The 12,975-nt window shown below is 33.3% G+C and overlaps 1 pseudogene; it reads left to right on the top strand.

The window, feature by feature from the left end:
- The first annotated feature begins 326 nt into the window (after window positions 1-326).
- On the top strand, window positions 327-425 carry LOC127124652 (uncharacterized; annotated as a pseudogene).
- The last annotated feature ends 12,550 nt before the right edge of the window (window positions 426-12,975 follow it).

The following is a 12,975-nucleotide window of genomic DNA, read 5'->3' as shown; positions in this document are numbered from 1 at the left end:
CACAGACTTCGCAATTTTGAGTTACGGCAACCACGGTGGCTGGAGGTGATACATTTAAACTTTCAATTTTCTGGGCAAGAGCATCCACTTTTGCATTAACATGATCAAGGCTACTTATCTCGTACATGCCCCCTTTTGTTTGAGGTTTCTCTACCATTGTTCGGTCGCTTCCCCACTGATAATGATTTTGGGCCATGCTCTCGATAAGTTGATAAGCGTCGGTGTAAGGTTTATCCATAAGCGCACCACCGACGGCGGCGTCTATTGTTAACCTTGTGTTGTACAAGAGACCATTATAGAAGGTATGAATTACTAACCAGTCCTCTAACCCATGGTGTGAACAAAGTCTCATCATGTCTTTGTATCTTTCCCATGCTTCGAAAAGAGACTCGTTGTCTTTTTGCTTAAATCCATTTATCTGGGCTCTCAACGTAGCTGTTTTGCTTAGGGGAAAATATCGGGCAAGAAAGACTTTCTTCAACTCATTCCATGTGGTGACTGAGTTGGAAGGAAGAGACTGAAGCCATCTTCTAGCTTTATCTCTTAACGAGAAAGGAAAGAGACGAAGTCGAATTGCCTCTGAAGTGACACCATTAGCTTTAACGGTATCAGCGTATTGGACAAATACGGATAAATGAAGGTTTGGATCCTCGGTAGGATTTCCAGAAAATTGGTTTTGTTGCACTGCCTGTAACAACGAAGGTTTAAGTTCGAAGTTGTTCGCTTCGATTGCGGGTGGAGCAATACTCGAATGCGGCTCATCTTGCGATGGAGCAGCGTAATCTCGAAGAGCACGAGCTGGTTCTGCCATCGCTGGTATCGTCGAAGGAAGAAGATTTTTGAGATCAGGAATTTCGATTCGAGGAAGATTGTTTGTAGCACGATACTCCCGAATTCGTCGTAATAATCAGAGATATCGTTCAACGTTGTTGATTCGTAAGTAGTACAGTTCGCCTTGTGAGCGAGTGTGTGGCATACAAATCAACGAAAAAGAAGGAAAAAATAAAAATAGCCTTAGTCTATACAGCGTAACAGAAGAGTTACGATATCAACTAAATAAAAGTCCCCGACAACGGCGCCAAAAACTTGATCGCGACTTTGTGAGTCTATCGGGGTATTAACTGCAAGTGCACAGTCTAGTCGCGTAGTTTTAAAAGATATCGATCCCACAGGGACTTAATGAATCGATATACCGTTTTTCTAGGGTTACTGCGTAAAGCTAAGGAGGATGATACTTTGATGATTAGGGGGAATAGTAAAACTAAATTTAGATCTAGATTAAATATCAAATAAGGTATGTAGTTCGTCGTAATTAGGGAATCAAATCTTCGTTGGTCTTTTTCTTAATTTTAAAATAAGTCTTTTCAGTAGACACTATTAATTAAAAGTCTTGTCCTCAAACTCTCGCTCTGTTGAATCCGACTATGACTTTATATTAACGTACGCTCTCACTATTTCGCTAAATCTAAAATCACTTTTTGAAAACAATAGAATCTATAGAAACTCTTTTTAAGAAAATACTAACCGTTTAAACGCCCTCGTCTCAAACTCTTGCTCTGTTGACTTAGACTATATGATTAAACTTAAATGCTTAACTCTCGTCCTCACATTTAACCTTTAAAAATAATTTTTGAAAATGATTAGAATTTAATTAACTTTAAAAATTGCTTTCGCCCTGATTTAAAGTTAATGTTCAATTTACACTGTCCAGTTAAAAGCTCAAACCGTCGTTCTATTGATTTTAACTTCTTTATGTCTTTTACTCTCGTACAAAAACTTTGGTATTAACTCTGTAAATTGAGACCAGAAAAGGAGTGACTATATTTTGAAATAAATTTAAACCAACTCAGTTTTGATTCCTTTATTCCGCTTACTTTACATACCGATATCTAAATTGATTAGCCGGACATGCTAAACATGCCTAAACAATAATCATGCATAAATACGGCCATATCAAACAGACAATATATATAAATAGCAGCACATAGCATATGTAAATTAAAACAATAACTCAATTAATTAATGAACCTGGAAAATTACTAGAAATCTTGGTTTTATTCCTAGCCTCGATGCTCGAACACTCCACCACAAGTCGGTTGGATTTGTTCTTCACAATTCTTGATCAGACGGGAATGTAAAAACAAAGAAATAAAATACTATGATCTAACGTAAGGTTAGATCCAGTAAAAATTACACAATAGTTTCCGGTGTAGAAACTATCGTGAGAAAATAAATTGAATGCTTAGTAAATTAAGCTAGCAAAGAAAATAAAATAAAATGCTAAGAAAATAGAATGCTGGAAAATTAGAAAGCAGGAAAAATATTGCACGACGTAGCCCCCTCAATTGGACCTTTTGAGGTCTATTTATATTCATCCATAAAATAACCGTTTCCTCAAAAGCATCTTCAGTAGGGTTCCAAAGTGTCAACGAGTAAAGAGGAAGAATATGAGAGAACCTCCTTCTGTTACGCGCGTCAATGCCAAAATATAGGAGTGGGGGGTGTGACGGCCGTCACACTATGTGTTACGGTCGTAACACTAGGTAAAGGGGCATGACGCTCGGCACGTGAGTGTGGCGGTCGTCACAGCCATTTTGCTTGCCCCAAACGTGGGCTGGGCTTTAGTGAGATGCTTTTCCTAGAGAATCCTCTTTTTGCACCCCTTTTCTTTCTTTTTCACACATGCTTCAAATAATGTTACCTGAAATAAATAATAAGAGAATACCAAGTAATATCGAATAATATAAAATAAATTGAATCAAATAACAATATAATTTAATTAAATAAGTCTAAAAAAATATGATATAGTTTCATGTTATCAATGTTCTTAGTAGAATTTGTGTTGTGCCATCTCCTTCTGGCTTATGTTATTATTTCAGGTTTCTTTTGCTTGGGTTTGTCATGGTGTTCCATGATGGATCTCGTTGATTGTTGACTAAATTATTGGTTGAGTTTGGAAGTTTGAGCTCATATAATTGTATAAGGCACATGAATCATTAGATATTTTAATATATAATGGGTATAAAACTCTCAAAAATTGGAAAATAAATATATAATTTGTTTACAAACTTGACATTTTGTACTAGTGTCGTACTTCTTATCTCTTAGATATGGAGCTTGAGTTAGAGGTGGAAGTATAAGAGTTTAAGTTAGGATATTCATGTGATTTAGAAAAGATGGAACAACCAAATGGAAATGACTTGAGTCGTAAACTAGACGAAGCTTTTGGAGCTCATGGGAATGACTATAAGACACCCATAAGGATGTCTCCCTATCGACTTGTATGTGTAATAATGTGTTTGGGACATGCTTGATTTTATTTAGACTCAACACTTATATTTTTGTGTTATTTCAGACTTTAAGTGTCTTGACAAGATTCGTCCAATTACAAACCCTCAAGGATATGATTTGATAAATGGTGTGTTTATTTTGGAAATAAATGTTGAACATATGAAAAGTTCAAAAGTGAAAATAAAAAGAATCCAATGGGAGAGAGAGAGAGAGAGAGAGAGAGAGAGAGAGAGAGAGATGAGTGAAAATCTTCATGAGGGATAGAGAAGATGATGACAATTATGGGAATGCATCATTTACCACCATTATGGATATTCAATAGAAAATAGCATTTTTTAGCATCAAATGGTCGCCCCTCTATTTATTTCATTTATTTTATAACTCCTAATGTAATAATTCAGTCACCCGCAATTATTTACATTTGTGGTAGAATTAATTTTATTGTTATTTTTGTCTATTCATGTTAATTTTTGTAATAAGAATCCTATGTTTATTACCTTATAAATAGGAGCGAAAATAATGAGAAAGACATAATTTTTTACAAAAAAAAAGACTTTTTGAGTTATGTGAACATTGCTCATTATAGTTTTAGACTGGACGAAGTTCAATCTTATAAATTACTCATATTATTGTGGTTGAAATTATGTTCCTCATGGAACAAATGTCGAATGTGATGTCCCAATCAACTGGTTTGACGAGATAAACCATAATCACCATATTTAACATAGACTCATTTATCCAAGATGTTGGAGCGGAAAAATAATAAAGAATATAATAATTGGTAACCCAGTTCGATGCAACAAAACCTACGTCTTGAGGGTTGACTTCTAACCCAATAAAAGAAAATCATTATTAGTAGTTTAGTATTACTAGTCTTATATGAACCAACAAACCCTATGTTGTTCGATGCCCCTTCCTAACACTACATAATGATTTTCTGTTTAGGACTCTTTATAAATATGAGAACCTCTCTCGCTTCACTCAATCATTAAACCCTAGTGATCAACTTTAATTAACAATGTTGAATGTTTATTTACAACTCAACTAGATAAACCTACAACTATGTCAAGTTACTGAAACATAGTGTGGTGTACATACAATAATAACAAGGTCTCAAATGAATCTTAGCACTATAAAATCTTCAATGTATTGCTTGCTCTCTAATGTAGGTATTGATCTCCTTATATAGCAAAAGCATTCTGGGCTTTTCTCCCTGGATCTTTGATTTAATTTCATTCAGAATATTTACACAATTTGTTGGATAAGATTTGTTCCACAAATATCTCCAACAGAAAGATATGATTTTGTTTGTTTCAAATTTAAATCACATTTAAATCTAACTTTATCTTCACAATTTTCTAACAAATTATATGATCATATTGCTGAATAAATTCAATAAAATATAATTGAATCTTCAATAGAAAACTCATCCCAAAATGCAACAATCTAGCATGTCGAATAAGGTTCAGATGTCGTACCCACATGTTGTGACATCGTGTCTAACATGTGTCCCTTCTGCACCAGAAAATCATCTTGAAGTAGCTTTGAAAACTTGAACACTTTTCCATGTTGTTGTTTTGCAAAAATACAGTCAATCCAAAAGGAACAAAAATCCCCCCTTTGGCAAATTATGGCAAAACAACTCTTCAAGTTAGATAACACTAATTCAATCATAACAAGTGACATTCAACAAAAGATTATCAGAGCATACAATTTGATTAGCAACAATATTCACCAGAGTTGTAGCATGCCAAAGGAAAATCATTAGCATTCATCATAGATGCCAAACAATAACAATGCTCCAAAATCAATCAGACAGACATCCAATCATTCACAACTTAGTCATGCATGACACTCAGTCAACTCATAATTATTAACATACAATCCTACCAACTAAAAATTATCAACATGCAATCATTCATATACTTAGTCGTGCATAACACAAATAGTTAGTAGTTAATATCAGGATATGCAAAATACTACTAACATAAAAGCTCACTTCAAAAGGGCCAGATGTCTTACCCGATGTTTTAACATGGGAACACATCATTAGTACTTACCCAGATGGTTAGTACTAAACAAATACATGTTACCTCATCAACCCCATATTACTCCCCTTTTTTTCCATAATTTAGAAAAGGGTTAGTACATCAAAATAACACCTAGAGGACAGTCATGCATAAGTTAGTATGTTAGCACGTACACAACCAAAACATGAGTAGAACAACCAAAACAACATCCAAAGATGCATAAGCATTAGACATGTTTATTGTACATAGTCTACAAAGGCTATAAAGCATTTACATATCCAAAATAGAAACAAAAAATTCCTGAATACAAAGGCTAAACAAACTAAGCAAGAACACTTAGAAGAGAAGGGTCTTCAGACTTCATACCTAATTGAATCCATGAATTTATCCCAATCTTTGTCTGACTCGATATCACTTGTTTCCATCAGCTCTCCAACAACAACTTTCATCTTTATTATCTTCCCAGGATTCAAATTTGTGATCATTATCTTCTTAGTCTCATATGTTCCATCAGAAGGTTCAACAATGGTGGTGTTATTCCTAACATCTCCAACTTCCTTGGCCTTATTTAAACAAGACTCCAACATCCTTATGAATCTCAATTTCTTTGACAGGTACACTCCCACTAGATTGCTTAGACGAATCATCATAATTTTGATTCATGTTGTGAGGAAGAGCTTGAATAATCTAAGAGTATGATAAGGAAAGATGTCCATTTGCTTGCTTGTAACAAACACCTAGTTATACCATACTTGATACAAAATAATCCGCCTATTCTTCGTGCCAACGGGGTCTTAGGGGAGAGAAACCATTTTTCTCTTTTGGCATAACTCATTAGCATTGATTGTTATAGTCCATTGTAGATGAAAATACCAATGGAACACCTTAGTTCTTCAAATTGTTTTGCATCCAAAGATTTAGAGAAAGTATATCAGTTCAATGTCATGACATCTTGTCCCATATTATACTTTTTCAACATTTCCTTCATCCAGAGAAATTGCATACCACTTATCCCTGCAGGAGTGTATTCATCTTCATTAGAATATAAGGTTACACTGATTTGCTCCTTGTTGACCCAAGATATTATGTTGTTGAAAAGATATAATCATCCATCATATGTACTTTTCCTATCATCTACATTATCACTAGTGTAACTTATCATAAGGTTCTCCTTGTCTATCACATAGACTTCCTCCAACAATTGTACCACTTCTTCAAATTTCAAAATGTTTGTTGACAACTTCCTTTCAAAGCTTATCCTCATATGATACAAACATATCCCCTTCAACATTCTTTCTTCGTTATTTGTGAGAAATTATTTGCTATCCATCCTTTTTTGTATGTTGAATACAATGACTAAGGCATCTGCTTTAGCATCTGACTCTGATTTTAGTATTATAGTTTCTTCACAATTACCAAGAACAAATTGATCATCCTTCATATGAGTTAGGAACTCGGTTACCACTATGTTACTTAATATGTATGTCACATCTTGTAAAGCATCTTCCTTATCATCTTTGATGACATATTTTGTGCATTTGGTTACTCCACAAGAGTTAACTGCATCTTCTTCCAGCATGCAAACCTCGGGAATCACCTGTATAGTCCTTTATTTGCTTTACTTGAAAATAAAAAGGTAGCTAACATCTTCTATCATGCTTAACTCAAACTCAGTTAGCGTTTGTTAAAATAAATGACATTTTCATCATTCCCAACATAATGTATATCATCAGATCCTCGCAGTATCTCATGTGGACATCCTCCATGTTGTTGATATCAATAGAAGCATCCAAACTGACATCCACAATCAAGTCCCTATTGAAGAAGGCATTTTTCACATTTATCTGATAAAGTTTGACCTTCATAATGAATGATAGTTTTGGAATCAACCTGATGGCTCCAAGATGGGTAAAAAGATTAAAGACACTTCTATCTTCATCAGTAAATAACATAATGTTTCTTGATTCGGCAGCAGTAACTTGCTCCACATAAAGTTCCATGAGATCAACATTCTCTTTAATATGGGCAAACATATCCTTCATAGATTGTGTGCATGTTGTAATCAATATATATTCCTTTCTATTTGTAGCAAAAACCAGAAGAATGCTTTCATTCTTACTTATCACTCCTTCATCCAATGTCTGCACATCTTCTAATGCATTATCATGGTTATCAATACCACCATCATTAGCTACGACTGTAACAACCTCAATATCTTCATGGACATGATCATCACTCCCCTTATGAACTTGAGACTTTGTCAACATATTAGACAGGATGTCAGGCACATCTTTATCACCATTTAGACAACTCAAATTTGTTTCCTGGGAATCTTCACCAAAAGACATTAGAATGTCATGATGATTTCTCATAGGCCCAAACCTGAGTGGAACATTCGTATTTCCACTGAAAAGTATATCATACTCAACTACAAGAGGAATGTTGTAGAGAGAATTATATGATTCATACATCTAATATTTATATTTCAATACATCAGTTCCAGCTTTACCAACCACCATATCATGATTTTCGTTAATCAAAACACCAGTCATATGAGAAGGAATTCTAATAGGAAAACTTGATTTGTAGCCACTATTCTTCTTTAGCTTATTCTTATGAACCACTATAGGTTGTTCAAAATTGAGATAACTTTCATCCTAACCATCAACCCTCCCTTTAATGGCATAATCCTCATGAGATAATTCAGAATCCTGAGTATGATGTTAAGACATCTTGGATGGTCTTTTTTTTGTCAATCTCGAGACCTTGCAAGCCTCTGATTTCTTCCTCAAATATAACCTTCTTCTTAATAACTTATCTACATTTGTTGGTGACACCATATTTGGATTTGTAGAAGTTCATATTTCACCTTTGATCACTCATATGGTTTATGTTGATCACATTGGTAGATGATCTTTTTTCTCAATAACACTTACTTTCGAATAGGCTTGGCCAATTTCCCTAAGTCCTTGATTTTTTACTTTGTTTTATTGCCAAGAGTGACATGAACTGTCTTTTCTTTAGACATGTCTTTGGTACACCCACTATTACACTATCTTCTTTTACTCGAGGAACCTCTATGTGTTGTATGAGTTATGGGGCTAGTTGAAGTGATATTGGATTTCCACTTCTTCTTACTGTGGACTTTCTTGCATCTTTTATTCATCAACTTTGATGGACTAGCCTTATATGTCCAAATTTACCACAATGGTGACATTTTAGAGGTAATTTCCTATTACTATTGTGAAAAGGTGACCTATGTCTCACACAAAGCTGTGACATGTGGTCTGACCGTATAACCTTTATCTTCATTTCAGGCAGAACAACCTTCGTTGAGGGAATCTTCATGTATTGTTATTTCATGCTTGTCCCAAAATTTATTCTATTCATGTCTATAGACATTTCTCCGAACTCCATCATTCTATCAAGCATATCCATGTTACTTTTATATTGAATCATGTGTCCTAGTTTGGAGTTTAGAGATGAAATCTCTTTTTTTAGACTTGTGATGGTTGAGGCAAGCTTCTTTGTTTCCTTTGGAAGCACACCTATGGTTTTAATCTGATTGTCTATTGTTAAACACGTTTCTTCATCATTGGTGTGTAGAAGCATGTATGATGTATCAATATCTTCTTTAGATAGTTCTTCAGTATTTGACTCACCTTCAGACTCATATTTAATTAGAACAAAACAATAACCTCAAGGTCTTAATGAAATCCTGAAATAGTAGATCAATCTTAGGGTTTAGTCGGTCATGAAATCCTAATGCTCTCTATTATGATTCATAAAAGTTGTGTAACTTTCCCTACTGCTCATGTTTAGTTTAAATAATACAATAAATGGGTTCTAAGAGCATTGGCCCAAAAAAACATAAGCTATCCCAAAACTAACTAATTTATTTTTATAAAGTCTGGAACGAAAAACTGATTATTTTACTCTTCACTCTAAATTGGCTTCTAACATCAACATGAAACTTATATATTTTTGTCTTAGTGTTCTAATGCATATTTGAACACGTCAATAAGATTCTCATAGCTTAAGTTATGATTTGCACAGTGAGAAGGTATCAAAATACAACTTATTAAAAAAATAAACGACATAAATAAAATAAAAGTTAAACTTAACTTTAAAAACACACTAAAAGGAAAGAAGTTAACGCGATAAGTCATAAAATTTTCATAGCACAAAGTAAAAGATGGTCTATTAAAACAGACTGATCAGTGACCTCGCCCAAAGTAGGGGCAACTAGCTTATGGACTTCATTTCCTAAGATCAAAATAAAATTATTTGTGTACAATGAGGACAAAGAGTATGATGAATATTTTGAGGAAGATTATGAAGACTAGGATGGAAAAATACCAAGTGAAGAATTTTTCATGATTAGGAGGATGTTGGGAAACCAAACCAATAAGAAGGAAACAAATCAAAGGGAAAATATTTTCCACACAAGATGCTAAGTGCAATGAAATGTATGTTATTTCATTATTTATGGATGTAGTTGTACTAATATTTATAGTACACATTTGTTTTGAAAATTGGAATTGGAAACAGAACCTCACCATATGCCATACAAACCTCAATGGCTTATTGAAAGTGTATAAATGGTTATGACAAACAAGTAGATGTTTGTTTAAAAATTGAAAAGTGTGAGGATATTGTTGTGTGATATAGTATTAATAGAGGCTAGTCACTTGTTGTTAGGAAGACCTTGGAAATTTGACATAAATGGCCATCATGAGGTTTTAACAAATGAGTTCCCTTGTATGCATTATGGCCAAAAGACCATTTTTGCATCATTAAGGCTTAGCGAGGTTAAAGAGGACAAAAATAAAATGAGAGAAAAATATAAGCATGAAAAAAGAGAAAAAGAAAACGCAAAAGAAAAAGAAAATGAGAGAGAAAAAGAAAATAAATATTTGTAAAAAAAGAAATAGTGGTGAGAGGGAAAATAAAGAGAATTTGGTTGCAAAAAAAGAGAGGTTAAAGAGGAAATCTTGAACAAATAATCCTTATATTTACTAGTTTGTAAATAGGTGACTTTATTATCTAACACTCCTAATACTAAAAATTTGAAGTTCTGTTGAGTTTCTTTTGCAAAAGTTGGATGACTTGTTTCCTAAATAAATACCAAATGGGTTACTACCCATAAGAGAGGTGTTGGAACATGTACGCAAATACAAATTAGAGTAGAGAGAAACGCATAAAAGTTTTGTCCATGCAGTTCGGCCAAATTGCATGCGTCTGCGACTATAGATCATATATAGTTTTGTCTTATTGATTTATTATGAATTATGCATTAGAGTTTCTTTTTTACAAGCATATATATGGGAGTACTAATTACTCAAATTGCAATAATACCCTTAAACACGAGCCAAACTCAACAAGAGGAATTGCGTGTCGCATTGGCTTTATGTTATGAGCATCATTGCATAATATGTCAGCCTACCGAAGCAACCATCAACAAAGTCAATACATACAAAAACAAATTGTTGAATTGGTAAGTAAATGATGGTTAGGAGAATGTTTAAGTCCATGTGTTGTTCCTGTTATTTCATAGCATAAAAAATGGCACAGTTGGAGAATATGTACTAATTGTATGGCTATTAATAACATTACAATCAAATATAACATCTTATCTATATGTTAGATTACTTACTTAATGAATTGTTTAGTGTATGTTTGTTTTCCAAAACTGACTTCAAAAGTGGATATCATAAAATAAGAAATAGGTAATATGATGAATGGAAATAAATACTTTTAATACAAAATATGGTTTAAATGAGTGGATGGTTATGCCTTTTGAGTTAATTAATGCACCTAGTACTTTCGTGAGATTAATGAACCGTGTTTTAAAAGAATTTTGGATAAATTTGGTGTTGTATATGTTGATAACATGCTAATACATAACATAAAGTCAAATGAGCATTCTAATCACTTAAAGATTGTATTAGAAGTGCCAAGATAAGAACATTTATTTGCAAATTTGAAATAAATGCATTTTTTTGCATGGATAATGTGATTTTCTTATGGTCTATTTGGTTTGAGGTAGATGGAATGGAAGGGAGAGAAGAGGAGGAAATATTTATAATTAAATATACAACAATAACTAAGCCTTATTCCACAAATTGGGGTCAACTATATGGATCGACTTTCGCCATAATATTCTATTAAGAACTATATTTCTATCCAAATCATTAATCTCGAAATCTTTCTTAATAACTTCTCTGATAGTATTTATAGGTATTCCCTTCCTCTAATTATTTTCCTTCTATCCATTTGGTCTATCCTCCTTGCTACATAATCTATCGATCTTTTCTCTACATGCCCAAACTATCTAAGTTTGTTTTCCACCATATTCTCCTCTATAGCCCTAGCTCTGGTGATGTGGTGGCTTGTTCCTATCCATATGATCTTGCTCCAACGTTTTAATGTCGTCCCTTGGTTTTGACTACCACTCCTACAACGCATTGACTAGAGACCATGGTAGATAGCGCGTGCATGGCCATTAGATCTGCCACCTCAATTAATGAGGGAGATCTGATGACCCTTGTTTTTTTTAATTTTATTTTAATTTCTGATTTTATGTTTAATCCATTTATTTTGTTTAATTCATAAAAACTTCATTTTAAATCCAAAAAATATGGGACTTTCACCAAAAATATTTAAATATTTTACTTTTCCATATTTTGAATTAAAATCATTTTTTGGATTAGTTTTGATATTTTTCATAAATTAAATGATTTTAGAATTATTTTTAAATATTTTAAAATACTTCTAACTTTCCAAAAATTATGAATTTTTTTGTCTAAGGTCCTTTGACCTTGTTTGACCTAGGATAAATCCATTGGCCATTTATTTGGTATTTTGAAAGGATTTCAGGTTTTGTCCATTTAAAAATGAATTTTAATTCATTTTAAAATTGTTTATTAATTCGTTAATTGTTTAAAAAAATTGTTGAGCCATTTAATTGGTCTTGTGATGTTTGACTTTCTGTTTAGCCTTGATCGTGATTAGTTTGACTTTTATTTGACCAATACTATTGGGTTTAGGGATTTAATGAAATGTATATTTCATCTCCCAAAATGAATGGATATTATTGATCATATGAAATTCCTCCTATGATCAATTTGGGTTTCTATTTCCCCTTCCCTCTTTATCTTCATCCATATTCTTCCCCAATCCATCATTGACCAATGAATTCTCTTCATGTCTAATGCTAGTTAATTCATTAATGACCTTGTGTCAGATGAATCAACATGGGCCTGACTGAGATAGGTCTTTCCCATTTCTTTTAATGTGTGGTATGTTTTAGGAGTTTGGTTCTTTGTACTAAATCTCTAACATGCATTAACACCTATATTTTTATTGCCCGACCTCAGATAATTGTGACTTCTACATAAGTCCAATTACGATTGATTAACATAAAGCTAAATTTGACCAAAAAGGCATAACATTCTTGTAAGTAAGACTGTAAGTCTCCCATTCTTCATGGCATTGTCTGAAAACTTGACCTTTTTTTCCTTTCATGAGAGCTAGTGGCATACTTGTTGATTTATCCAAGTTGGAGCCCTTCTCATGGATGATGTCTTGGTTCAAGAATTCATACTTGTGAACGAATGGTTGAGTGTTCTCCAAAGAATGACTTAAACAATTA

Source organism: Lathyrus oleraceus, chromosome 2, assembly GCF_024323335.1.
Source record: "Lathyrus oleraceus cultivar Zhongwan6 chromosome 2, CAAS_Psat_ZW6_1.0, whole genome shotgun sequence".
NCBI lineage: Eukaryota > Viridiplantae > Streptophyta > Magnoliopsida > Fabales > Fabaceae > Lathyrus > Lathyrus oleraceus.
This window is presented reverse-complemented; position numbering and strand designations above follow the sequence as displayed.